Below are 25,392 nucleotides of genomic sequence, written 5' to 3'. Positions count from 1 at the left end.
GTGGAACAAGAATGCTGTGGGCAGCAGTGTCGAAAGTGGGAAGACAGCAGAGCTGGCGGATGCCTGGCATATTTGTAAGAACTTACAGAGGCTCCAGCCTGGCTGGCATGGTTCAGTGGTTGAGCAGTTGAACATCTGCCTATAAATCAGGAGCCCGTGGTTCGGTTCTGTTGCGGGTCAGGGCGCATGCCCGGGTTGTGAGCTCAATCCCCTGTGTGGGGAGCGCAGGAGGCAGCCAATGACTCTCTCTCCTCATTGATGTTTCCCTCTCTCTCCCGCTCCCTTTCCCTCTGAAATAATTTTTTAAAAAAGAGTCTCTATGTGGTGGGATCATTAAAAAATGGGGGAAAGAGGTGTGGGTAGGTATTGAGAGAAGAGGAAGTGGAGATCGTGTGGGTGGGAGTGGAGGGCAGAAAGGTGGGGGTGGCCTGAAGTGGAGGGAGGGAGCCACGCCTGGCAGGTGAGCAGGAAGTGAGGAGTCTGTCCTCCTGCAGCCGGAAGTCGGCACCAGGTGGAGCGCTGAGCAGGGATGGTCACAGGTCGCTTTGGGTCTGGACGTCGGACTCGGCTGCTGTCCCAGGAGGCCTAGGTGAGCAGAGGACAGGGCCCACGGCCTCCGCCTCCCCAAGGCCACACCCGAAGGTGCTCAGACGTCCAAGACCCAAGAAGAAAGGGCGCTGTGTAGGGCGCAGGCTGGCCCCTCCCCTTGGCGGACAGGAGGCGAGGGCACCGGGCCCTGCAGGGGCCTGGGAGCGGTGGCAGCTGTGGCCCCTGTGAGGGCACCGGCAGCCTGCGGCTGTGTGGGTCTCTGGGACTTGAGGACCTCGGCCATTTGAAAGTCAGGGCTGTGGGTGGGCCAGAGGGCCACAAGGGCAGGGGGGGTGCCGAGGGGGGGAGGTCATGGCAGTTCAGCCCCTCCATCCAGCTGTCGGGAACAGCTGCCGCTCAGAAGGAGGGAGCCGGGCAGCAGGGCAGCAACAGGTGAGGAAGGGCCGTGGGAATGGAAGTCCGAAGCCGTGGGGAGGAGGCCCTGGGGGAGGGGAAGCATCTGTGGGCTGACTGGCCAGCCGGACTTTCAGATGCAACAGACATTCCTCAGGGAAGCGAGGAGGCTGGGGTGGGGCTGGGCGGCCAGAGAAGGAGCCAGTGCTCCCCCCCCCCCTTCCCCAAAGGCCTTCCCTCTGGGCTACTCTGCCTCCCTGGGGCCTCTCCCCCGGGATGCTCCCCAGCCCTGTCCCTGGGATGGATTTTCCCTCCCCACCCCCTAGGCTCCTTATCTGCACCTGTGCCTGGCCTTCTGCTGGGCAGGAAAGTAAACAGGCTTTGGGAAAGCTGTGGCCCACGGTTCAGAGAGGGAGGGGTTTGCCCAAGGCCCCAGTCCCGCAGAGGCAGGGCCCAGGGCCTCAGCTTTTGGGACCTCAACTCTGGGCTGCCCCGGAGAGCAGGTAGGCCTGGGGCACCTGCAGGCCCTGCCCCTGCCAGCAGGAAGCAGCAGTCTGGCCCTGCAGCAGCAGGAAGTCAGGCTGAGCGAGCAGCAGGACAGGGTCACAGATAGCTTCAGGCCTGGGCCTGGGCCTGGGCCTGGGCGTGTGAGCTCCGGCCGCTGTCCCTCGAGGCCTGGGACTTCCAGGGTGAGTCCTGCGAGGAGCCCGTGAGCTCCCACCTCTCTGCCCACCTCAATGCCAGCGCCTCCCTGAGGGTCCCAGGCCGCGGGGTGAGTACGAGGAAGTCCCAGCAGAGGGCGGGGAGGGGTCAGCGGAGGCCAGCCTTCCTTCCTGCCCCTCCCCCAAATGGGATGAGCAGCTGCGGCCCTGGTGCTGCGGCCCAGGAGGTCCGCTCAGAAGCAGCCTTCCTTCCAGCCCGTCCCCACCCTTGTGTCGGACCAGCGGCCACATCCCTTGTGGGCACGGACATGGGATGAGAGAGGCAGGCAGGCGCGAAATGCTTTTCACCTTTTCTGGAAAAAGTCTCCACCCGCGTGAATGGCTCTTTGTAAGGCCCTGGCACGTGTCAGAGCCCCCTCCACCACGCCCGCCCACAGCCAGGCCAGCAGCCCGTCCTCCCGCCGAGCCTGGCTCAAGGGGCCTCGCCCACCTGAGGACCCCTCCTGCCCTTGGCCCCGTCCTTCCCACTCAGGCCGTCCGGGTCCTGACGGTCCCTTGTCAGGCCCAGCCCACCGAGCCCCACGGACACAGACCTCTCCTGCCCACTCGCAGGGGGCCCCCCACGACCTCAGTCGCCTTTGGGTAAATGGCAGCTGCAGGGAGCAGCCTTTGAAGGTCACTGGCCCTGAGCAGTCAGCAGGGGGGGACAGCTGGCTGCGGCCCCAAGGGCCCTCCAGGTGACAGCTCACCTGTCCCCAGGGCCTCCTGCCATCCGGTGCCTGCAGCAGCCCCCGGGGAGTGGGTGGGTCATTTCCCTGGAAGCTGTCTTGGGGCAGGACCTTGTCCCCTTCTCCTCGCCTCCCACTTCCGCTCGCTCCTCTCCTCTCTCCTCCTCCCTGCTCCCAGCCATGGACCTCTTTGCCCAGGGAGTTGGTGCTAGGCCTGGGGACGGGGGGGTGGGGAGGGAGGGCTCTGCAGGGTCTGCCCTAGAGCCCCTACCGCAGCACATACCAGGAGCTGCCCGCACCCAGGAACCATTCCCCCACCCCAGGGTGTCCCCTCCCCCTCTTCCGTCCTGTCCTTCCTCCTCTGGCGCTTTCTCTCTCTCTCTCCCTCTCTCCCTCCCCCCCTCTCTCTCTGCATTCCAAGGTATTCTAAATGCTTGTTCTGACTTGACTCCCTGGGGCCTGGTACTCCTCCCTTCAGAAGACCCCCCACCTCTCTGCTCAGTCTCTCTCTCCCCGCCTACCAGGGGGAGGAGGGTCCGGGCTGGCCAAACTGCTGCCCCCATTAGTCACCCCACCACATTCCTGCCTGGAGGCCCGAGGCCACGGGCTCCACTCCCGCCTCCTCGCCTCCTCGCTCCCACCCTTCAGCTAACCTGCCTGGTCCTGGTCCTGGGATCTACTCTGGCAAAGCCCGGCCTGGTGCAGTCCAGCTCCAGCGCCTGCCCTCCCACCAGGTGCTCTTTCTGCCTCATTCCCTGTTCCATTCACTGCTCAGGCCATGGCCACCTGCAGGGCTCCTCAGACCCGCGGGCGCACTTCCTCCGCCTTCCCAGGCCTGTTCCACGCCTTCCCTAGACCCCGGCTTCCTCCTTCACCTCCTGCGGGACCTCCCTGCTGACCTGCGCCCCTCCAAGCCTCCCCAGCCCCCGATGATCCCATTTTCACGGACTTATTATCATTGTTATTTATTTGCTGTCTGTCGTGTTAACGAGGATTTGGGCTCCACAAGAACAGCCTTGTTCCTTTTATCCCTTGCTGGGCTCCCAGCGTACAACAGAGTCAGAAAATGTCTGTGGGTTGAAAACACATGATGGATGTTTCACCCTGGTCCCGACTCAGTCACACAACGTGGTCATCTGTCTCGCTCAGCCAGCAGGCAGGTTTGAAGCCCGCATGTGAGGTCACTCGATGATGCGGACGAGCAGAAAAGGCAAGCAGCTCATCTACGGTCACGGAGTTTATTCCTCATCCAGACACAATGGGAGGCCGATGAGCTGACAGTCACTCTTTATCCCATAATTAGTTTCCCTCAAGATGACCCCCGGGATCCCTCTCATTCCTCCCAGGAGTGTTCGGGGTCCCCAGGCCACAGGGGGGGCTGCCAGAGGCGCTGCCTCTCTGTCCGCTCTGTCCAAGGGCATACCCGTCAGCCATGATGACAGTCAGAATCAGTGGTTGCTGGGTAACTGGTCCCTGTCTCTTGACTAAAGGGCCGCTGAGGGGGTGCAGCTTGGTGAGAGACATGCTCAGGTCTCAGGCGAACTCTGAGAAAGAGGGGTTTGCCCTGGAGGATGCTGGGGTCCGGCCCTGAGCCAGGCGTGGACATACGGCTGAGAGCAGAGAAGGGCCGCTCCCGGCTGACCCAGCTGAGTGTGGGCCGCCCTCCCCAGGCGGAGCTGAGGAACCAGCGGGTCAGGGACTAAAGAGAACCAACAAACGGGCCGGGCTTTGCTGGCGTTCCCTGCCGGTCAGCCCAGACCTAACCTGGTGTCGAGTCCAGTGCTCAAGGCCAGTAAACCCAGTGTTTTGGGAACAGTGACCCGAAGTCGGCCTGGGGGGACTTGTCTGATCCCAGGGAGTGTCGAGTGCTCAGGGGGGGCAGAGGCCATGTGTGCCCACCCGGGGGGTGAGGGGGAGAAGTGACTTTTTTCACTCAACCTCTACTCCCCCTGGCTGTGGGGTCCTGTCCCCCTGGACTGGACTGTACCGGAGGCCAGGTGTGGGAGCTGCCGCCTGGCTGACCGCAGGGCGGCCTGTGCCAGGCCTGTGCGAAGGGGGCTGCTGGGAGCGCTGGAGTGAGGCCCTGCAAGGGAAGGGGCTGGCTTCTGGGAAGGCTGGTGGTGACCCGCAAACACGCCTACTGGCAGTTTCTCCCGGATGAACTTATCAGCCCTTTCATTCTGCCAGAGCTGCCAGACAATCTGCCTTCTGTTAAGTTCAGACAAAAGGGACCCCTCCCTTGCCCTGACTTGGCTGCCCTGCTTGCCAGCCCACTGCTCCACGCAGGCCTGAAGGCCTGGCATTTGGGTCAGAAGCCTCACCCTCAGCCAGCACTGCCCCCTGCCCCTCTCCACCGGGCCTGGGGGCGGATCAGCAGCCGGAGCCTTCCTCCCTCTGGAAGAATCTGAGGCTGGGCACCGGCCCTTGGCCTGGGTTCCTTGGGAACATGCCAGAATAGAGAGCCCTGGAACCCTCAGCCCAGAGAGGAGTTTGATCCCGTAGGTGTCTGCTGGCTTTTACCTGCGCGAGAACCGAGGCCTTGGCTAAGGCATCTCAGCCCCAAGGAGACCCCGGCACGTTTGCCTCAGCCTTGCTCAGGGCTTGGACCCTGGGGATGACGGCCCACCAGGTGGCGAGGCTGGTCGCCCCCCCCCCCCCCCCCGATTTCTTCCTTCCCAAACAGACACTGAGCCTCTACCATGGGCAGACTGTGAGGTGATGGTTGCAATGTGGGACCAAGCAAATGGGTCTGTGGCCTCAGGGGCTCATGCTCCAGTGGGGGACGAACCTTGGGCTGGCAGCCTTCCTGGAGCCTCTGGCTGGGGGTGAGTGGAGAAGGCACTGGGAGCCGAAGGGCCAGGAGAGGGGAGGGGTGGCTCTCGGTCCTGAAGAGCCCGGTTCTCGGCCTCTCGATCGTCCTCCCCAGGCCCCGACCCTTTGAGCAGCTGCTCCTGGGCGTCTTCTGGGCCTCATTCTTGGTTTTGTTCTCCGACTGGCTATGGGCGCAAGCCTGACCTAGGACGGCTGGGGTCCTGCTGGGGCTCCAGAACAGCCCCAAGAGTCACTGGAAACTTTGTGCTGGGCCCTGGGGACGGACATGCAGCTCCCCAGGAGGGGAAAGGCGTCGGCTCTCCTGACTACAGGGTAACAAGGCCTTGACTTTACAGCTTGAGCCCGATCTATGGGCCCAGCTGACCCCCTCCCTCTTTACTCTGCAGGGGGCTCTATGGGGGCTGGTTAGGCACCAAGAGGCTGGGCCGACTCTGGCCAGCAGCCTTTCTGACTTCTAGGGCAGGGGTCCTCAAACTTTGTAAACAGGGGGCCAGTTCACTGTCCCTCAGGCCGCTGGAGGGCCGGACTATAGTTTAAAAAAAAAACTATGAACAAATTCCTATGCACACTGCACATATCTTATTTTGAAGTAAAAACACAAAATGGGAACAAATACAATATTTGTATTTGCATGAGGACCCCTGTTCTAGGGCTTGAAGGGACAGGAGGTTGGGCGAACCCCAACTCCAGACAAAAAGGAAAGCAAGCCAGCAATTGAGGCCCAGAGCTCGGAGCTGTTCTGCCCAGGTTGGGGGGCGAGGGGAGAGGGAGAGCATCAGGGCCAGCCTGGGCCACGGCACCTCCAGCTGAGGCCCAAACCTGGAGAGGCGAGGACTGGCAAGGATTTAGCTCTAGTCCTTACTCCCTCCTCCGGGACGAGGAAGGGCTAGCTCACCTTTGGGCACCAGCTAGTTGAGGTAGAGATTCGCCCTTGGCCAGAGCTCTGGGGGTGCTTGGGCCTGGGGTGCAGGGACCCTGGCTACCAGAATGTGGTCTGGTGCTTTATCTGGCAAGACCAGTGCCAAAAGGGAAGAAGGGGAGTTACTCTGGCATCCATGGATGATCAGCTTCTGTGCAGATGGTAGAAGGGGGGTGTCTCATGAGGCCTGTACCCAATGCAGCCTTTTGTTTTGGAAAAACATTTACATACATACTCAGACACTAAAATCCCGTGCAGAACCCAGGGCTGCCAAGCAGTGCCTGGTGTGTTTTTCGGGGCAGGTGGGTGTGCATGTGTCGGGGGAGACTCCGTAAGCTGAAGGAGCGAATGAGAGGATATGTTCTGCTTAAAAACCCAAATGACTTTTCTGCATTCTTAGCCTTTTCAAAGCAGCGGCATTTTAGAGCTGAATTTGAAAGGCCATTAGTTTGTAGTTTAACATCGAAGAGATGACGTGGGGCCTTTTCCTGGTTGTTCGTTCCTTTTCAAGTCCGTATGAATGGGGTTTGGAGCCTATACAGTTAAGTATAAAAACTCACAATGTGTGTTTGGGAGATGGGGCACGCCTTTCTGCTCTTTGAAATGTGCTTCTCCCAGGTGCTCCTAAGGTTGGGGGGAGGAGGGGGGAGAAGCAGGGGAGACCCAGAGCTTATCTGGATTCAGGGAGAACCCTCCCCCCCCTTCCGGGCAGGCAGCAGCCAGTTCTGGGCTCAGAATGCTCCCTGACAAGAGCTCAGGCCTGGACGGGAATGGACACATCCTGTGCAGGGTTTGGGGAGGAAGGGGAGCAGGGTCCCCTCCCCAGACCCATCCCTGCCTGCACAGGTCCAATTACTACGGTCATGTGCGGGCCTTTGGGGTAGGGCTGTGGGTAAGGAGAGCGAGAGCGCCCCTAGGACCCTCCGGGTGAAGGGAGACAGACTTCAGCAGCCACCCTGTCCCTGGCTCCCCCGCCCCCGGAAAGAATGCAGGCCTCCAGGAGTGACCGGTGCGCCCTGATCGGAGCTATTTCTGGCTCCCGCGTAGGCATCAGATTCCCGCGTTCAGAGCAGGGGGAGGGTATGCGGGTCAAGCCCGAGGCGCGCCCTAGGCGCTCCCGGGCCTCCCAGCCGGTTGGGAGTCAGGCTTCCCGCCCGGCCGGCCCCCGCCTCAGTTTCCCCACCCGTGCTAAGTGCCGGGCAACAGGCCCATCAGCCTTGGCAGTTTGGAGGGCGCTTCCTGATGGTTTCCACGGCTTAGAGATGCCTCCTGATTTGCTTCGGGGGAAGCAGGAGGGCGAACGCGGTCGAGGGGTGGCCAGTTGTGGCCAGGCCAGTTCTCGAGCCGAACCACCCGGTTTAGCGGGATTCGTCTCCGAGGCCCAAACGCCTGGGGTGGGGAGGGGTGGGACACCGGGGCGCCGGGAAGGGAGGATGGGGCACTGGGTGCGGCGCCCCGGGGAGGGAGGATGGGGCACTGGGTGCGGCGCACCTCCCCCACGCCCAGTCCAGCGCGCTCGGGGCGACCGGCCGGGTCTGGGCGTGTCTCAGGGATGGACGCGGCTGGCCTGGGGGCGGGGCTTCCAGGACGGGGCGTGTCCTCGGACGGGGGCGTGGCGGGCCAATGAGCGGCGCGGCGCGGGCGGGGGCGGGGCCTGCGCGCGGGTGCGGCGCGCTGCGGAGCGGCGGACGCAGGCAGAAGCGGGCGTCGCGCGGACCGTCGGTCGGCGCCTCCCGGAGCGGCCGCGGGATTGGCTGCGGGACTCGCGTGTCAGGCGGTTGCTAGGCTCCGGCCGCGCGCCCCGCCCTCGCGCTCGGCGCCCTCTCACCGCCCGGGACGTGCTCGCGCGGAGGCTGCGGTGCGGCGCTCGCGCTCCTCGGGCTCGGCGGAGGCGGCGGCGGCGGTGGCTTCGCGCCGAGTCCCCCGGGAGCGGCGGGGGAGCGGCGTGCGCCCCGGAGGAGCGAGCACCTGCCGCGGCCCGCCCGCCGGCGCTCGGTGAGTGCGCCGCCCGGCCCCGCCGCTGAGCCTGGCAGCCCGGGCCCCGGGCCCCGTCGCCGGCCGAGCCTCCCGAGGAACACCTGCTGCTGCTTGCTGTCCGGCCCGGGGCGGGGACGCCGTCGCGGACGTCCTTGCGGTGAGGCGGCGGCGCGGCCTGGGCAGGAACGCCCCCTGCGCTCGGTCCCCCGGGCGAGGGCGAGGGGCGCTCGGGGCTGGGCGGGCCGCGCGCCGCGGCAATGGGCAAGGCCTCGGCCCGGCCCGCGCGCTCGGGAACGCGGGGCCTGCGCGGCGGTCACGGGCGGCGGCGGTCCGGGGGCCGCCTCTCCGGCTCCCACCGAGGGTCGCGCGGCCCAGTGGGGCGGAAGCCGGAGGCCGGGCCGTGGAGCGCCTCCCCGGGAGGCGGGGAAGGGCGCCGCGCCGCCGGGCCCCGGGTTGCCCGGAGCCCAGGGGTCACCCCCGCCCCCACCCGAGCGCACACGCGAACTCCTCGGGAGGCGGCTGCCTTTTCACCTTTCACTCGGTGGGAACCCAGCTCCCCCGCGGGCGCATTTGGGCAATGTCTCCGGAGGACATGCTCTCCGGGCTCGAAGCCCTTGTGCCATCAGTTCCAAGTTGACTTCATGCCTCAACTGCGGGTGTAGAACGCGCCTTGTAGCCTCGGGGGCCACATGTTAGGTTTGTAAACTGACCTCGGAATCGGCTTTAACCGAGGCCGGAAGCGTTGCCTTGGTGGGAGCAGCGCGGGGCACCCACGTTGAGAGCCCGGAGTTCCCACTTGGGAGCCCCACCTGGGGTCCCGTCCACGAGCGGGTGGGAGTGGCTCCTGCCTGGAGCCGAGGCCGGCAGTGAGGCCGGAGTTTATAGAACGGAAGTCCAGGTAGAGAGCTGGACGTGTGACCAGGTGTTCTGGACTCGGGTGTAGATGGGACTTTGTAACTTTATCGGGTCGTCCTATGCCTAAGTGTTCAGTGACATGACGCTTTTGGAATGTCTATTAAAAAAAAAAAAAGCCACCGCCCGGGCTGGTGTGGCTCAGTGCTTCCTCCCACGCACAGAAGGGTCGCTGGTCCCATTCCCAGTTGGGGCACATGCCCAGGTTGAGGGTTTGATCCCGGGTCCGGGTGTGTACAGGAGGCGGCTGATCGATGTTTCCCACATCAATGTTTCTCTCCCTCCCTCTCTGTACAACCTAAAAACGTTAAAAAATAATTCAACCTGGGAGGCTTAAACGCTATAGGTGAAACGTGGGGAAGTTGGATAGGACTTCGTTCTGTTTGCCTTGGAGTAAGAGCCCATGGCCTGATGCTGAAAGAGGGCGGAGGAGCCATTTCTCCAGAGATGAGGTTTGAGGAGGGGTTGGATGCCTGGTGTGACTCTCACGCCTGTGGGTCCGGTGTGACTCCTTACGGGGCGTCTTCCATGGGCTTCTGTTGAAGGAGGCGGAGGGCAAGTCTTCACTGTTCTGAACATTTAACTTGGCGTAGACATCCATTCACTTAACAAGCACTTGGCTTTACTACCTGCCAACTTTTGTGGTGGGTCCAGGGCACCCACGGAACAGAGGCTGGCTCTGCCCTGAGGGAGCTCGGTTTGAGGGCTGTGGGGGTGAGGGAAGCCGTGATTGGAGGTGTCTGCCCACTCAGGGTGCTGCCATGGCGCTGTGGGAGCCTGAGGATGGGGGGAATTCCTGAGCGGAGGCCTGCAGGGCCAGCAGGCATTAGCTGGGGGACAGCAAGGTCGGGCACAGGGAACTGCACGCTCACCAGCGCCTAAAATAGCACCTGTGAGTCCTCCAGCTGGACAGTTGGGAGCCTGGGCCTTTCCTGTGCCGAGGTCAGACTTCACGTTCAGGGTGCAGGAGCTGGGAGGCTGTCGCCAGTGAGGAGCCATGGCCACACTTGCGTTTAGAAAGATCTTGCTGGTGGCCAGGAGGTAGGGTGCCGGGAGGGGAGAGGGTCGGGACCTGGTGTTGGGTCAGCCAATGGAGGGGAGGGGAGGGGGAGGAGCCCTCTGAGAAGAGGCTGAAAAGGTTGAGCGGAGGGGATGCCAAGCTGTTGCAGGGGAGGGGCCTGGATTCAGGAATGTGTGGGTCAGAAGCCTAAGCATGACCAGGAATTTTAACCACTTCCTTTGCAGGTGAGACATGGAAAGTGATGGGGTTGGGAGGGACCCTGGGGCCACTTGGACTCGGGTTGCTGTTTAGGACAGGACTCGGTTGGTTGTTAAAAACTTTCTCGGCCCTAACCGGTTGGGCTCAGTGGATAGAGCCTCGGCTTGCGGACTGAAGGGTCCCAGGTTCGATTCCAGTCAAGGGCACGTACCCTTGGTTGCAGGCACATCCCCAGTAGGAGGCTTGCAGGAGGCAGCTGATGATGTTTCTCTGTCATTGATGTTTCAAACTCTCTATCCCTCTCCCTTCCTCTCTGTAAAAAAATCAATAAAATATATATTAAAAAAAAAACTTTCTCGGGCACTTGAACTTGGGGGTTCCATTTCCTGTTGGCCAGGGCTGGTGTATTGACCTGTGAGAGTAGGTGAGTAGGTGTGGCAGAGGAGAGCATGCTCGATTCCCCCCCCCCCCCCCATTGTTCCAGCCTTCCCTGCTGTCTCGGTCAGTAATGCCGTGGCCCTGCATCAGCCCCAGTTGGCGGCCGCTGGTGTTTCTGCTCCACGTGCACCATTGCTGATGCTTATGAGCTGAGGAAACTGAGTCACAGATGAAGGAATGTCCCCAAGGTTGTGACTGTCACCGTGGCCGAGGTGGGATTTGAGCTCACTTGAGCATTTGGCTCTGCCCATCTGCGTTTGTGTTGCAGCAAACTGGTGATAATGGCCTGGATGGGTGCTTCTCGGGCGAAGACCAAGCCCAGGTTTCTGGGGGTGGGCAGAATGCCAGGACTCCAGGCACATGCCATGAGGGACCATTCTCAGAAATGAGGGCTCGCCAGAGCCTTTCTGGGGCCTGTGCCACTTGCTGTGGGCACCAGGCTGGAGTGAGCCACGGCGTGTGGGCCCGCGGCTGGGGGCAGACTTTAGGGGAGCAGTGCTTCTGAGCCGGGGCGTCCAGAAGGGTCATGGTTTCATTGGTGACGGGGTGGTTGCCACTCCGGAGAAGGTCGCCACTCCGGAGGGAAAGAGGTGAGCGGAGGCCGGGGTGGGAGGGGAGGATGGGGCGCCTTTCTGTGTGCTCTGGCGCTGGGTTGGCGCCAGGATGCCACATGGAGGAGTTTGTAGTTATGTAGGAACAGAGAACCTTTTTTTTTTTTAATTTATCGATTTTGGAGAGAAAGAGGAGGACGGGAGAGAGAAAGAGAAAAACACCCATTTGTTGTTGCATTTATTTCTGCATTGATTCTTGTCTGTGCCCCGACGGGTTCAGACCCACACAGCCGTGGTGTATGGGGACGAGGACGCTCCAACCAGCGGAGCTGCCAGGCCAGGGCTGGAGCGAGGTGTTCTCCCTCCTCCACGTTCAGGAGTGTTGTCTGTGCCTTTGCCCGTGTCATGCTGCTTCTGAAGTCACACCTTTCTCACCTGACTCCAGGCCTGGAGTAGGTGATGGTGGTTTTGAATATACAGGATTAATCTGGTCACTTCCCAGTATGCCTTGGGTATTCCTTTTTTTTTAGAGCTCATTTATTAAAGCCGAGGACAGTGAAACAAGGAGGGGCTTAGGATAGAAGAAGCAACAGGAGAGCCTAGCGGGGGCAGCATTGGTTTCTAGAAAGTTATGGAAAGAAGTGAGCTAGGGCTGGGCTGCTGCAGCTCACTGGAGAGTCAGAAAGGGGCCTTGGGGGCCATTGCTTCTCGGGTGCAAGTCTCATGGGGCCCTTGAGAGTTTAGGAGACGCTGGCCTGTGGGGGAAGAAGAGGGGAAGGGGAAGGGGAGAGCCCCTTTGGGTGTGAATTGAACGCAGTTTTGCTGTAACCTGCCTTGCCTTTGACCGCCCCCTGCTCTCTGATTGTTGGTAATACTGCTCAGACAGCCATTTCTATAAATAGGGTTTTAGAGTAGTTTACAAAATTACACCCCAGAGGGCTTAATTTAACCTCAATGAATAGGGTTTCTTTCTTTTTTTTTTTTTTTTTTTTTTTAGGGTTTCTTATTTTCCTCTTTCTTAGGTTTGAGAGCTAAGCAATTTCATAGCCTTGCTCCGGGTCCGGGTGGACGGGTGGACAGGTGGGTGGGATGCAGCGGTACAGTACCGAGAACTGAGGGTGGCTGAGTCGGTGAAGTTTGTTGTGGGCTCTCTGTTGGCGTGAAGTAAATCTGCAGGAACCTTAGCAGTATGTTGACTTAATTTATACTTACATTTCAAAAGCAGGATTCTAATGACCCACCAGCCAAGTATTAAAAAGTCACCTTTATGACTGAAATGTTTCTATCCTACACATCAGGGCACATTTAATAGTGTTGAGGCTGTCCTTTCTCATTTATGCCTTCTCGAGCTCATTGTTTCTGCAAATGCCACTGCCTAACTTTTAGACATTGTAATTCATGCGACGTTTTGAAATTGTTTATAATTTTTGGCCCTGGATTGACTCTATAGAAAACATTCATTTCCTTTGTCACCCTTTGACACAGAAGGTGACTAATTGGTGGTGTGGGCAGGGGACTGAGTGGCATTGCCACTGCCTTTGGAGTCGGTCACTGTGGCGCGATTCCACGTGGGCTGTGGGCAGTCACCCATACCGCTTCCTTCTTTCCTCCAGGGCCTCCGCCCAGGGAGACACGGCCTGTGGAGCAGCCTCGCCCAGGAGGGGAGGTAAGGCACCGAACAGGGGTTTCTCACGAGAACGACGATGCCATAAACACAGACTTGGCGGCATGATTTTCCATGGAACGTTAGCGCTATAGTGGGAAGAAGGTGTATCAAATAATACAGATATTTAAAAGAGAAACGCAGGATAGTAGAAAGAAAAGGGAAAATCCCTTGTTCCCCCAATTTTATTCTTTTTTTTTTTTTTTAAATATATTTTATTGATTTTTTACAGAGAGGAAGGGAGAGAGATAGAGAGTTAGAAACATCGATGAGAGAGAATCATCGATCAGCTGCCTCCTGCACATCTCCCACTGGGGATATGCCCGCAACCCAGGTACATGCCCTTGACCGGAATCGAACCTGGGACCTCTCAGTCCGCAGGCCGACGCTCTATCCACTGAGCCAAACCGGTTTCGGCACCAATTTTATTCTTTAAATAGGAAACGCCAACACATGGTAGGAACTCAAAGTTCCAAAGGCTTATACAAGGGAAAGAAGTCTTGATTCTACCCAACCCCTTGGTCCTCGCTTCCCGCCCTAGGAGCACCGTCATTCCCTGACTCCTGGGCGTCCGCCAGAGATGGCCCTTGGGCAGCACTTTCACCAAGTTTAGGTTAGAGTATCGATTTAATTTATATTCTCTTTTTCCCTCCTAGCCTTATAGCATGAACGTTGCCCTATAAATAGCCCATTTTTTTGTGGTTAACCTGTCCCCGGTTCTTAGATGGATAGTGTCTCTAACTGTGGTTATAATAGGTAATGCTGCAGTTCACATCTTTGTGCGTGAAGTTTCCGGAATCTTTTTCTTTTTCTTTTTTTGGAATCTTTTTCTTATCACCATAATGTTAAATACAAAGCTTTTGAAAAAGTGAGACGTGACTTACCCTTTGCAGGAGCTCACCCTCTAATGTCAAGCAGGTTTGTATTGGTTGTTACTCTTAAGCACTGAGTACATTTTTCTAGTCCCTTTTCTGTGACTTGCATGGGTGTGCAGTTTTATAGCCACATAGAGGCCCAGGCTCGATGTGCCCAGCCATTGGGGGGCGGGGGTGGCCACAGAGTCATTCTACCTGAGGCAGTCACAGCCCTTGGTACCCTGAGCACAGGCGCAGGTGCCAGCTGAGGGGAAGGGAGCTCGAGGAGGAGGAGTGAAGCACTTGGAGGATGTGTCATGTTCAGAGCAGAGTGTCCAGGCCCAGCTTGGCCTCAGGTTTGACCTTTGCTCTTCATTTCCGTGGGTGTTGAGTGTCTGTGGACGGAGTAGGGGGATCTACAAGCAAGGAGCACCTCTGACAGTCCTTTCTGAGTTAGTGGAATTGGAAGATGCTTGTTTGTGCAAGGTCGGGCATGTCGGCTCTACCCCCTGTGCTGGGAGCATCTCCCTGAGGCATTCTGGGTGGGCAGTCTGGGATTACTGAGGCTTCCCAGCGCCGTCCGTGGCAGAAGGGAGCCAGCTCTGTCCTAGTTGACATAAATGCCTCTTAGTTAGCTCACTCGTCCTTTAGGGCTGGGTTGATTCTCTAGCCTTTTTTTTTTTTTTTTTTTTAAGGAAAATGATATAGTCAGTAATGGAATTCCAAATAGTGTTTCCTCTTTGCTTGGCTTTTAAGCAGAACCTGGGACACCATCCGTTTTCTGAGCCCTTGTTTACTATGGAATGAGGCGGCCCCTCACCCCTGTACGTGCCTGTGCGTACTCCTGCTCAGCTGGTCGGCTGTCCTGGCATTGGATCTGCTCTGACCTCAGGGAGCCTCGCTTACTGCACCTTCAAGTACTGGAGACCTGCCTCAGGATAGCCCTTGAGCAGGGCTACTGGGCAAATGGGATTCTGGCTCCTGGGCAAATGAGGAGGTGTGGAGAACTTGGCTCTGCCTGTTGTTAAGCATGTCTCAGTAATGTCTTACATTTTTCTTTTCTTATATTTTTATTGATTTTAGAGAGAGAGGAGGGGGGAGAGAGAATCAGCTGCCTCCTGCACGCACTTTGATGGGGGCTTAAACTCGAAACCCGGGAATGTGCCCTGACCGGGAATCTAACCGGTGACCTTTTGGTGCCCGGGACGACAACCAGCTGAGCCACGTCGGCCAGGGCAATAAGTGTCTCACATATTTAGACTTTTGAGCTGTGTTGCCAAGATTGAATTGCCTGAGTAGAGACATTTGGTAGGAGGAGACTAGAAAAGAAGCTCTTTATTAAAGGTCTAAAAATAGAATTCATTAAAGTCACAAATAGATAACAGTAGGATCCTGGACTTGCCCTCCTCTGGGTTTGTGCTGCCAGCTGTTGCTTCTGCTTACCTGGAAGAGGGTCGGCAGTGTAGACTGGCACTGCGTTTGCCGGCCTGAGGATGTGCTTTCCCGGCTGTAAAGCAGCTTAAACGGTGCCTGGGCGCCTTGGCTCCGTGCCGGGAGGAACCGTAGCAGGAAAAGGCCTTTTCTGCTCGCAGTTTCAGCCCTGAGCGGCGGGGCCTGTGGTGTCCACGCCCCTCAGAGCCCGGAGGTTTTTCCCTCCGGCCGGGCAGTGCTGCCCAGCGAGGGGCTCCTGCACAGGCCGTGGAACCCGCCCGATTGAATGGATGGCACGCGGGGCTCCAGGCTGGTGTTTGAGGAGGGGAGGGGCTCCTTTTGATTCCCGCAGCTGGGGAGGAAAATGGCTGCTCATGCTGCTGCTGACGCAGCCTCCTGTGCCCTTTCCCTCTGTGGGAGGGGGTGAAGGAATGTCCTGGCCTCCCTCCCTCCGGCTTGAGCTTCCAGGGAGAATGGGGCCCATTGTGGCACAGCCCTGCTCCAGGCCTGCGGTGGCCTCTGTCCGCTGTGGTTCCTTGTGTGGGGGGTCCAGCAGGGCACCCAGTCACTCCTCACGCTGCGCTGCTGCTCCGTGTGCCCGATTTTGTCATGTCTCGGGAGCATTCTGTGGACCCCTTGGTGGGCCTGAGCTCGCTCTCAGCAGGCCTGTGGCCGTATTTGGGGAGGTAGGCCGGCCGCCCCGAGGGGGCCCGGGAGGCTGGGCGCTTCCTCCCAGCTTGTCTGTGCTCTGAACCCACAGGGGAGCAGAGGACTGTGCTTGTGTGTGTGAATGTGAAGTTGGACTTTAAGGTCTGTTTTTTAAATGTATTCTGGCCTTCAGCTATGTCTCAGTAAAGATGAGAAAAATCATTTGGGCCTTAGTCAACAATAGTATTCTTTTTTTAAATATATATTTTTATTGATCTCAGAGAGGGAGAGATAGAAACATCAACGATGAGAGAGAGAATCATTGATTGGCTGCCTCCCGCATGCCCCCCACTGGGGATCGAGCCCGCAACCCAGGCATGTGCCCTTGACCAGAATCAAACCCGGACCCTTCAGTCCACAGGCCGACGCTCTATCCACTGAGCCAAACCGGCTAGGGCAACAATAGTATTCTTTGAAACATGTGAAATGCTAGAATATTCTCCAGGTAGGGGAAGCCACTGAATACCCTCTGCAGTAGAACTGGCCCCAGGAAGGAGCCTGTCTGAGGTACTGAGTCCCCGGGACCCCTCTTGTCCTGAAGTGAAGCCCTGATCGCTCTGCCTCAGGGACATGAGGACAGAATGTCCTCCCAGGAGCCGCTCCGCCATTGTACCTGTTGTCACAGCTGTCCTTCCCCTTCCGGGGGAACTAAGAGCATGACAGTTAATAGAGGCTGGACAGATTTCTTAGGTTGAGTGATGGGTTCAGGGGTGTTTTTTGTTGTGCTTTATAATTACATGCGTGACACATTACTTTATGTGTACCACGTATTTTATTAAAAACAAACAGACCTGGACATGAGCTCACTGGTCCCTCCCGAATGCAGCTCTGTCAGCTCTGTCTTGACTGCTGGCCCGCCTGGGGCACTTTGGTGCCGTGGGGGCTCCTGCGGGGTTGCGCCTGGGAGGCTGGCTGCTGTCGGGTGAGAAAGGGCTGTCGCCGCTGGAGGATGGAGGCCTGAGCTCACTGGACGTCCCTGTCCAGGGGTTGGAGGGGCTCTGGTGCCGGTTGGTTTTCTTCAGCCGCACCAGTGAAGTAGGAGCAGGGACCGGCCGCCAGCGTGGCCATGGGAGTGACTGACAGGACGTGCCTTTTTTTAATGTTTATTTCTGTTTCGTTATTAACAGCAGTGCCTGCCTCCTGTGACCGCACGGCTTCCTGGCTAGTCACTTAGAATAACGGTGACCCGCCGGCCAGCAGATGCGTTACCCTGAGCCCGGAGCGCGGGCGCTGGTTGAAGGGGCAGTGGCAGTGCTGCTGCTGGGCCTGTGACGGCGCTGAGCCGCAGGGTTGGGACTCTGTAGAGCAGGAACCTGAAGTGGTTTTTCTGCTGTTCATAGAGTGAACTTCATATGGGACGCCTGACCCTTGCCCTGCAGTCAGCACCCTCCCCGGAAACCTGACCTGTTTGGGGCTCCCTTGTCTCCTCCGGGGCTCCGGGTGAGGACCGCCTTCTGAGCAGGAATAACTCGTAAAGACAGAAATTGGGAACCATTTAAAGCAGCGGTTCTCAACCTGCTGGCCCTTTAAATTCAGTTCCTCATGCTGTGATCCAACCGTAACATTATTTTCGTGGCTACTTCATAACTGTGATGTTGCTGTTATGAATCGTCATGTAAATATCTGATATGCAGGATGGTCTTAGGCGACCCTGTGAAAGGGTCGTTCCACCGCCAAAGGGGTCGCGACCCACAGGTTGAGAACCGCTGATTTAAAGTTTCTCACATCGATGTTTCCCCTTCCCCTTCCCCTCCCCATTCCCCCTCCCAATCATAAAATACGTCTTCAGGTGAGGATTAAAAAAAAAAGACAATTTGGGTTCCAGCCTCTGACGAAGACACTGCAGTTTTCATTCTCTGTTGAGGGGGAGCTGCCCTGGGTCCCGGTGGAGAGGCTGCCCTGTGGGGTCCCGGTGGAGGGGCTGCCCGGGGTCCCGGTGGAGAGGCTGCCCTGTGGGGTCCTGGTGGAGGGGCTGCCCTGGGTCCCGGTGGAGAGGCTGCCCTTGGGTTTCGTCAGTTTCGGTGGCGGAGGCTTCGGGTGATTTCCAGATAGTAAAAGGCATTTGGTCTCTGACTCTGGTAGAGGCAAGTGAGGGCAGAGCTGTTTGTTATCAGGTAAGAAATGACAGGTGGCCACGAGGGAAGCTTGAGACAAAGCTCTCAATGCGCCTCCAGATCCTCTGATTGGGTGGGGGAAGCAGGGCCCCGCTGGGAGTCCGGAGGAGGCCCCTGGGCAGGCGCTGGTGCTCAGTCCCGCAGAGGAAGCCCCACCGGAAGCAAGTCTGTCTCTGTTCCCGCCGCTCCCGCTGCTTGTCGCTGTGGGAGGTGATTGACCTTGGCCTGCGTATTGCAGCTTGGGGTCGGGGTTGGGGGTCGGGGTTCGGGGGTCGGGGGAGAAAGCAGGACACATACAGGTGTACATAGTGATGTCCATGGTCCTAGCCCAGGGGTGGGCAAACTTTTTGACTTGAGGGCCACATGGGTTCTTAAACTGGACCGGAGGCCGGAACAAAAGCACGGATGGAGTGTTGGTGTGAACTAATATAAATTCAGAGTAAACATCTTTACATAAAAGGGTACGGTCTTTTTTTTTAGTTCATTCATTTCAAACGGGTGGGTCCGGCCGCGGCTGTCCTAGCTAGTCCGCTCATGTAGGGTGTCTGAAGCACAGACATGTGACACATACTAGTGAGAGTCAGAGGTGACTGAATTAAGACTGTTCATATTTTGTGTATATATATCTTATTTATTTATTTATGAATATATTTTTATTGGTCTCAGGAAGGGAGAGGGAGAGAGAGAGAGGAACATCAGTGATGAGAGAGAATCATTGACCGGCTGCCTCCTGCACGCCCTGTACTGGAGATCATGCCCACAAGCCGAGCATGTGCCTTTGCCTGGAATTGAACCCAGGACCCTTCAGTCCACAGGCCGACACTTTCTCCACTGAGCCAAACTGGCCGGGCTTGTCTATATATATTTTAAATGTTTGTGTCAGGTCCTTTCCTAAGTGCTTTACATGCATTAGCTTACGTTATGAATCTATGTTTAGAATCGGAAAAGTTAAAGAAAAAAGGAATTTGATCTAGGAAGTGTTTAAAATTAAATAACGACCATTAAGCAGCTTTCTGAGCTAGGGGAACCTATGGGTCTGGAGGGGACTGTCAGCTGACACCCAGTCCCTGGCAAGTGACCGCAGGCCGACTGTGCCTCTGATTCAGCATAAGGGGAGTGGGGGCGGGGCTCGGCCTACCTGGAGGGTGCTGTGAGGAGTGAGGGTGAGGACCTGGGAGAGCTGACAGGCAGCTCTCAATCATTTTCAAAGCCAAGCTGACATTTGGGTGCACAAAGGGTGCGCCTTGGAAAGGGAAGGGCGGGAGAACTCACACTGAGGGGAGGGACTTTGCTGGGTTTGCTCAGCTGGGGGGGATAGGAGGCAAGGGGGCACTGTGGGCCGGCAGTGAGGGTGGGGACTAGAGGCTCCTGTGGGGCCACATGGACTAGCTGTTCTGTCAGGAGGAAGGTTGCTGGAGGCTGAGGGACTCCCGACCTGCTTGGTCCTCACCCGGGACGGGTTGGTCCAGACTGAATGGTGGCCTCACGTGTCCTAAGAAGATTGTGTTTTACACATTTTCTCTTGTTTGAGAGCTGTTTTAGAGGAGTTTCCTGCTTCTCCATTGCGGGCACAGCCCCTGCAGTGAGGACAAAGAGGGGGGGGGGCGGAGGCTAGTCTCCCCTGTGCGCCATCGGGCCGTGGGGGCTTGGCGAGGGGAGGAAGGCTCTGCAGGGGTGGTCCTGGCCTCCCTGCTCCGGGGGCAGGGAGGTGTGTCCGCTGCCGGGGCTGCGGGTGTGGGTATGTGGAGGTCAGGGTGAGGGCAGGCTCAGCTCCAGGCCCAGGAACTGGTCAGCATGCCGCAGCTTTCTGTGTGCAGCCCACCCTGTTGACCCCAGAATCTGAGGGGCAGCCTAAGCCTGTGCCTGGTAGAGAGACAGAGCCGCTGCCTGACCCCCTGTTGCTGTGAGGATGTGGGGTACAGGGCTGTGCTCATGGCTGGCCTGGCCCTTTGTCGTATACTGAGCATTGCCCTGCGGATGGGACTTGCCCTGAGAAGAGGTGTCCCGGAGGAACCGGGGTTTCCCTGGCCTTCCCTGGTGCTGGGCACGGAACATGTGCCGGTGCTGTTTTAGTTGGGCTGTTGTTTCACACATTTAAAATGTCATTTCTGTTCTTCCTGCGCGCTTTCAAAGCCAAGTAAATGCAGGTGTTTGCTCTTCTGTGTCCGAAGTTGCTTGGGCTGAGGAAGGAGGCAGGGTGCTGCCCTCTGATGTGCGGGCGGCCGGCGGAGGCTTCCCGTGCGTCTCCCGAATGGTGACCGGGAGCCTGACGCTGGGAGCCCGCCTCGCCCGCCCGCATCTGCGCGCAGCTGGGCCCTCGACGCGGTGATGGCCTTTCCTCCGAGCGGCAAGGTTCCTGGGAAGGGAGATGAAACTATTTTTAATCTTAAGCAAACAGAGCCCAGTGTCGTAATTTCAGGCCCCAGCGTCTGACATTTTCTTCCTTTGTGACCCAAGGCACTTTTAAAAACAAAGTCCTTTTCTGTATATTTTGTGTGTGTAGTGTTTCTGGAGGACAGTGCTTTTAAATACCCTCATTTCCCCTCAGAAAGCTGAGGGCTTGGGGGCCTGGTGGGCTGTGTGTTTGAGTCATGCAGTCTGGGGGTGGTGCTGGGCGAGAGGTCAGTGGGAGCTTCACGGCTGCCAGGGTTCACAGTGCTCCCCTCCTCCCACTGCTCACAGCTCTGCTCCTCCTCCCCCTGCTCACAGCTCTGCTCCTCCTCCCCCTGCTCACAGCTCTGCTCCTCCTCCCCCTGCTCACAGCTCTGCTCCTCCTCCTCCCACTGCTCACAGCTCTGCTCCTCCTCCCACTGCTCACAGCTCTGCTCCTCCTCCCCCTGCTCACAGCTCTGCTCCTCCTCCCCCTGCTCACAGCTCTGCTCCTCCTCCCCCTGCTCACAGCTCTGCTCCTCCTCCTCCTCCTGCTCACAGCTCTGCTCCTCCTCCTCCTCCCTCTGCTCACAGCTCTGCTTCTCCCCCTGCTCACAGCTCTGCTCCTCCTCCCCCTGCTCACAGCTCTGCTCCTCCTCCTCCCACTGCTCACAGCTCTGCTCCTCCTCCCCCTGCTCACAGCTCTGCTCCTCCTCCTCCTCCCCCTGCTCACAGTTCTGCTCCTCCTCCCACTGCTCACAGCTCTGCTCCTCCTCCTCCCACTGCTCACAGCTCTGCTCCTCCTCCTCCCACTGCTCACAGCTCTGCTCCTCCTCCTCCCACTGCTCACAGCTCTGCTCCTCCTCCTCCCACTGCTCAAAGCTCTGCTCCTCCTCCTCCTCCCACTGCTCACAGCTCTGCTCCTCCTCCTCCTCCCACTGCTCAAAGCTCTGCTCCTCCTCCTCCCACTGCTCACAGCTCTGCTCCTCCTCCTCCTCCTCCCACTGCTCACAGCTCTGCTCCTCCTCCTCCTCCCACTGCTCACAGCTCTGCTCCTCCTCCTCCTCCCACTGCTCACAGCTCTGCTCCTCCTCCTCCTCCCACTGCTCAAAGCTCTGCTCCTCCTCCTCCCACTGCTCACAGCTCTGCTCCTCCTCCTCCTCCCACTGCTCACAGCTCTGCTCCTCCTCCTCCTCCCACTGCTCACAGCTCTGCTCCTCCTCCTCCTCCCACTGCTCACAGCTCTGCTCCTCCTCCTCCTCCCACTGCTCACAGCTCTGCTCCTCCTCCTCCTCCCACTGCTCACAGCTCTGCTCCTCCTCCTCCCCCTGCTCACAGCTCTGCTCCTCCTCCTCCTCCCACTGCTCAAAGCTCTGCTCCTCCTCCTCCCACTGCTCACAGCTCTGCTCCTCCTCCTCCCACTGCTCACAGCTCTGCTCCTCCTCCTCCTCCCACTGCTCACAGCTCTGCTCCTCCTCCCCCTGCTCACAGCTCTGCTCCTCCTCCTCCCACTGCTCACAGCTCTGCTCCTCCTCCTCCTCCCACTGCTCACAGCTCTGCTCCTCCTCCCCCTGCTCACAGCTCTGCTCCTCCTCCTCCCACTGCTCACAGCTCTGCTCCTCCTCCTCCCACTGCTCACAGCTCTGCTCCTCCTCCCCCTGCTCACAGCTCTGCTCCTCCTCCTCCCACTGCTCACAGCTCTGCTCCTCCTCCCACTGCTCACAGCTCTGCTCCTCCTCCCCCTGCTCACAGCTCTGCTCCTCCTCCCCCTGCTCACAGCTCTGCTCCTCCTCCCCCTGCTCACAGCTCTGCTCCTCCTCCTCCTCCTGCTCACAGCTCTGCTCCTCCTCCTCCTCCCTCTGCTCACAGCTCTGCTTCTCCCCCTGCTCACAGCTCTGCTCCTCCTCCCCCTGCTCACAGCTCTGCTCCTCCTCCTCCCACTGCTCACAGCTCTGCTCCTCCTCCCCCTGCTCACAGCTCTGCTCCTCCTCCTCCTCCCCCTGCTCACAGTTCTGCTCCTCCTCCCACTGCTCACAGCTCTGCTCCTCCTCCTCCCACTGCTCACAGCTCTGCTCCTCCTCCTCCCACTGCTCACAGCTCTGCTCCTCCTCCTCCCACTGCTCACAGCTCTGCTCCTCCTCCTCCCACTGCTCAAAGCTCTGCTCCTCCTCCTCCTCCCACTGCTCACAGCTCTGCTCCTCCTCCTCCTCCCACTGCTCAAAGCTCTGCTCCTCCTCCTCCCACTGCTCACAGCTCTGCTCCTCCTCCTCCTCCTCCCACTGCTCACAGCTCTGCTCCTCCTCCTCCTCCCACTGCTCACAGCTCTGCTCCTCCTCCTCCTCCCACTGCTCACAGCTCTGCTCCTCCTCCTCCTCCCACTGCTCAAAGCTCTGCTCCTCCTCCTCCCACTGCTCACAGCTCTGCTCCTCCTCCTCCTCCCACTGCTCACAGCTCTGCTCCTCCTCCTCCTCCCACTGCTCACAGCTCTGCTCCTCCTCCTCCTCCCACTGCTCACAGCTCTGCTCCTCCTCCTCCTCCCACTGCTCACAGCTCTGCTCCTCCTCCTCCTCCCACTGCTCACAGCTCTGCTCCTCCTCCTCCCCCTGCTCACAGCTCTGCTCCTCCTCCTCCTCCCACTGCTCAAAGCTCTGCTCCTCCTCCTCCCACTGCTCACAGCTCTGCTCCTCCTCCTCCCACTGCTCACAGCTCTGCTCCTCCTCCTCCTCCCACTGCTCACAGCTCTGCTCCTCCTCCCCCTGCTCACAGCTCTGCTCCTCCTCCTCCCACTGCTCACAGCTCTGCTCCTCCTCCTCCCACTGCTCACAGCTCTGCTCCTCCTCCTCCCCCTGCTCACAGCTCCGCTCCTCCTCCCCATGCTCAAAGCTCTGCTCCCCCTCCCCCTGCTCACAGCTCTGCTCCTCCTCCCACTGCTCAAAGCTCTGCTCCCCCTCCCAATGCCTCACATCTGCTCCCCCCCCACTGCCTTTTCCTTACCACTGTTTTCTTTCCATTTTACATGGCATATGTTTTTGTAACTTTTAAATTTTGATATAACTTCAAACTTACAGAATAATTGCAAGTATAGTAAAAGAACTCCTCAATACCTTTTGCCTTGAGTCAGCATTTGCTCCTTTCGCCTTGTTTGCCTCGCCATTCTCTTTTCTCTCTGCACCCCCCTGAACCATTTATGAGCAATTGGCAAACATTATGCCCCTTCATTGCTAATTACTTAATTGTGTGTTTCCTAAGAACAAGCACCTTCTCGTACATACCACAGTTCATCTCCCAATAGGAGGCTTTCACCTTGGAGTCAGACCTGCGCTGTAGCCCACAGTCAGATTCCCTCATCGTGTATAGCATCTTTGAGAGCCCCGTCCGAGCAGGCACGGGAGACGGGCTTGTCCTGCTGAGCGGCTCTGGCTGCGGAGGTCCTGGCAGTTTTCGCTGTGGGATAGTAGCTATTTCCCTTTATTTGAAAAACATTTATGGGGGGACCCTTTGAGGCCTGGTCCTCCTCAAACTTTGACCCTTACTTTCAGCTCCCATGATGCCGCCAAGACCATCAGTCCCGTATTAGTTACCTGACTCTAAGAAGAGTTCCCTCCTTCGCCCATTTATTTATTCATTGGCTTATTTAGATGAGTTCAGATTGATAATTGGTCATTCCTCATTTTGAAGCAAGCCTTGGGTGGCCAGCGCATCAGAAAGTGGTGTCTCCTGCTTCCCTCTTCCTGGGAATTCTCATGCCTGACCTTGGGCAGGGCCAGCAGGGTTTGAAGTGTAAAGCCAAGGGGAGGAATGAACTTGGATATAGTGCACAGTTGAGGAAAAATACCGATTTGTGTTAATTCACCAACCAGGTAGTTGTCGAGCAGCTGTTCCAGTGGAGGCTGGGCGGGCCGTTGGAGTGAGTGGACAGGGTCGTGCTGTGGAGCTCCTGGGCTCTGTGTCCAGGAGCGCGCGCCGCGGGTGAGTGGCCGAGGCTGAGGCCCGCCGGGAGCGGGGAGGCTGCCCGATGGTGGGAAGGGCGCCTCCGGAGAGGAGGCTGCGGGCGGGTCCTGAGATGAGAGAGCCCCGCGGCTTCCGTCCACGGCTCTGCGGGGCCTGCTGTCTAGCCCCGACCCAGCCTGAGTCGAGGACCCCGTGAATTCGCGCCTGTTCCAGCCCTCGGAACACCCAGTCTCGGGAAAGTTTTTATTGAACATCAAGGGAAGCTCACGTTTCTTGAGACTAATTCTCTACATAACAGCAAGCTTTTTCATCTTTATGGTGTTTTTCAATTGAGAAGAGGATGAAACACAAATGGAATGGAGTCGGAGCAACAGAGCCAGTGTGCTTCTCTGTGAGCTCGGCGCTTACGGAAAGGAAAGGGAAGCCGACGCTGCAGAAGCAGGCAGGTGTTTCTGTGATACTTACCAGTGTCTTTCCCCAAAGAACGAAACCAACAGCGAGGATCATCTATTTTGCCATTTGCCCGAGTTATCTGTGTTCATTGCTGCTGATCATTGTTGCGGCTGGTATTATTTTATTCCATATTTACCTAGAAAACAAGGTTTCTGAAAACAAACTTAGATTTATGAAGTGTTCTTTTCTATTTTTAAAAAATGGATACTTTTAAAAAATATGTTTTTATTGGTTTTAGAGAGAGAGGAAGGGAGAGGGAGAAACATCAATCGGCTGCCTCTCACACTCGCCCCTATTGGGGATTGCGCTCGCAACCTGGGCAAGAGCCCTGACTCGGAATCAAACTGGCAACCTTCCGGTGCATGGAACAGCGTTCAGCCAACTGAGCCACACTAACCAGGGCGAAAATAAACAAACAGATAATCCTGTTGGCCTAAAAGCCCTGCATCGCTCTGTTGCACCTGCTGTCCTCTGCTCTCTGGAGTGCTGGGACCTCTGATGGTGGCCGACCTCTTGCCTGTCCTATACCCAGAAGGCAGCCACACTTCAGGTTCTGCTGCGCAGGACCCTGCTCTCCGGTGGAGGGGTAGATGGAGCTAGAGCACGCCCCGTCTCCTTGGGGATGTTGTGGACATGTTTCTCTAAAGCCTGCTGTGTCAGGCCCATCG

The 25,392-nt window shown here is 58.2% G+C and overlaps 1 protein-coding gene across 1 annotated transcript in view; it reads left to right on the top strand.

The window, feature by feature from the left end:
- The first annotated feature begins 8,203 nt into the window (after positions 1-8,203).
- Positions 8,204-25,392, top strand: part of DAG1 (dystroglycan 1) — a 45,855-nt gene continuing 28,666 nt past the window's right edge. The window contains exon 1 of the mRNA XM_081106411.1: positions 8,204-8,217. The gene's annotated coding sequence lies outside the window, so the exon portion shown is untranslated. The remainder of the gene's footprint in view (positions 8,218-25,392) is intronic.

Source organism: Myotis nattereri (assembly GCF_964212035.1).
Source record: "Myotis nattereri genome assembly, chromosome: 14".
Taxonomy (NCBI): domain Eukaryota; kingdom Metazoa; phylum Chordata; class Mammalia; order Chiroptera; family Vespertilionidae; genus Myotis; species Myotis nattereri.
Note: the sequence above shows the minus strand (reverse complement) of the source record. Positions and strands in the feature narration are given on the sequence as shown.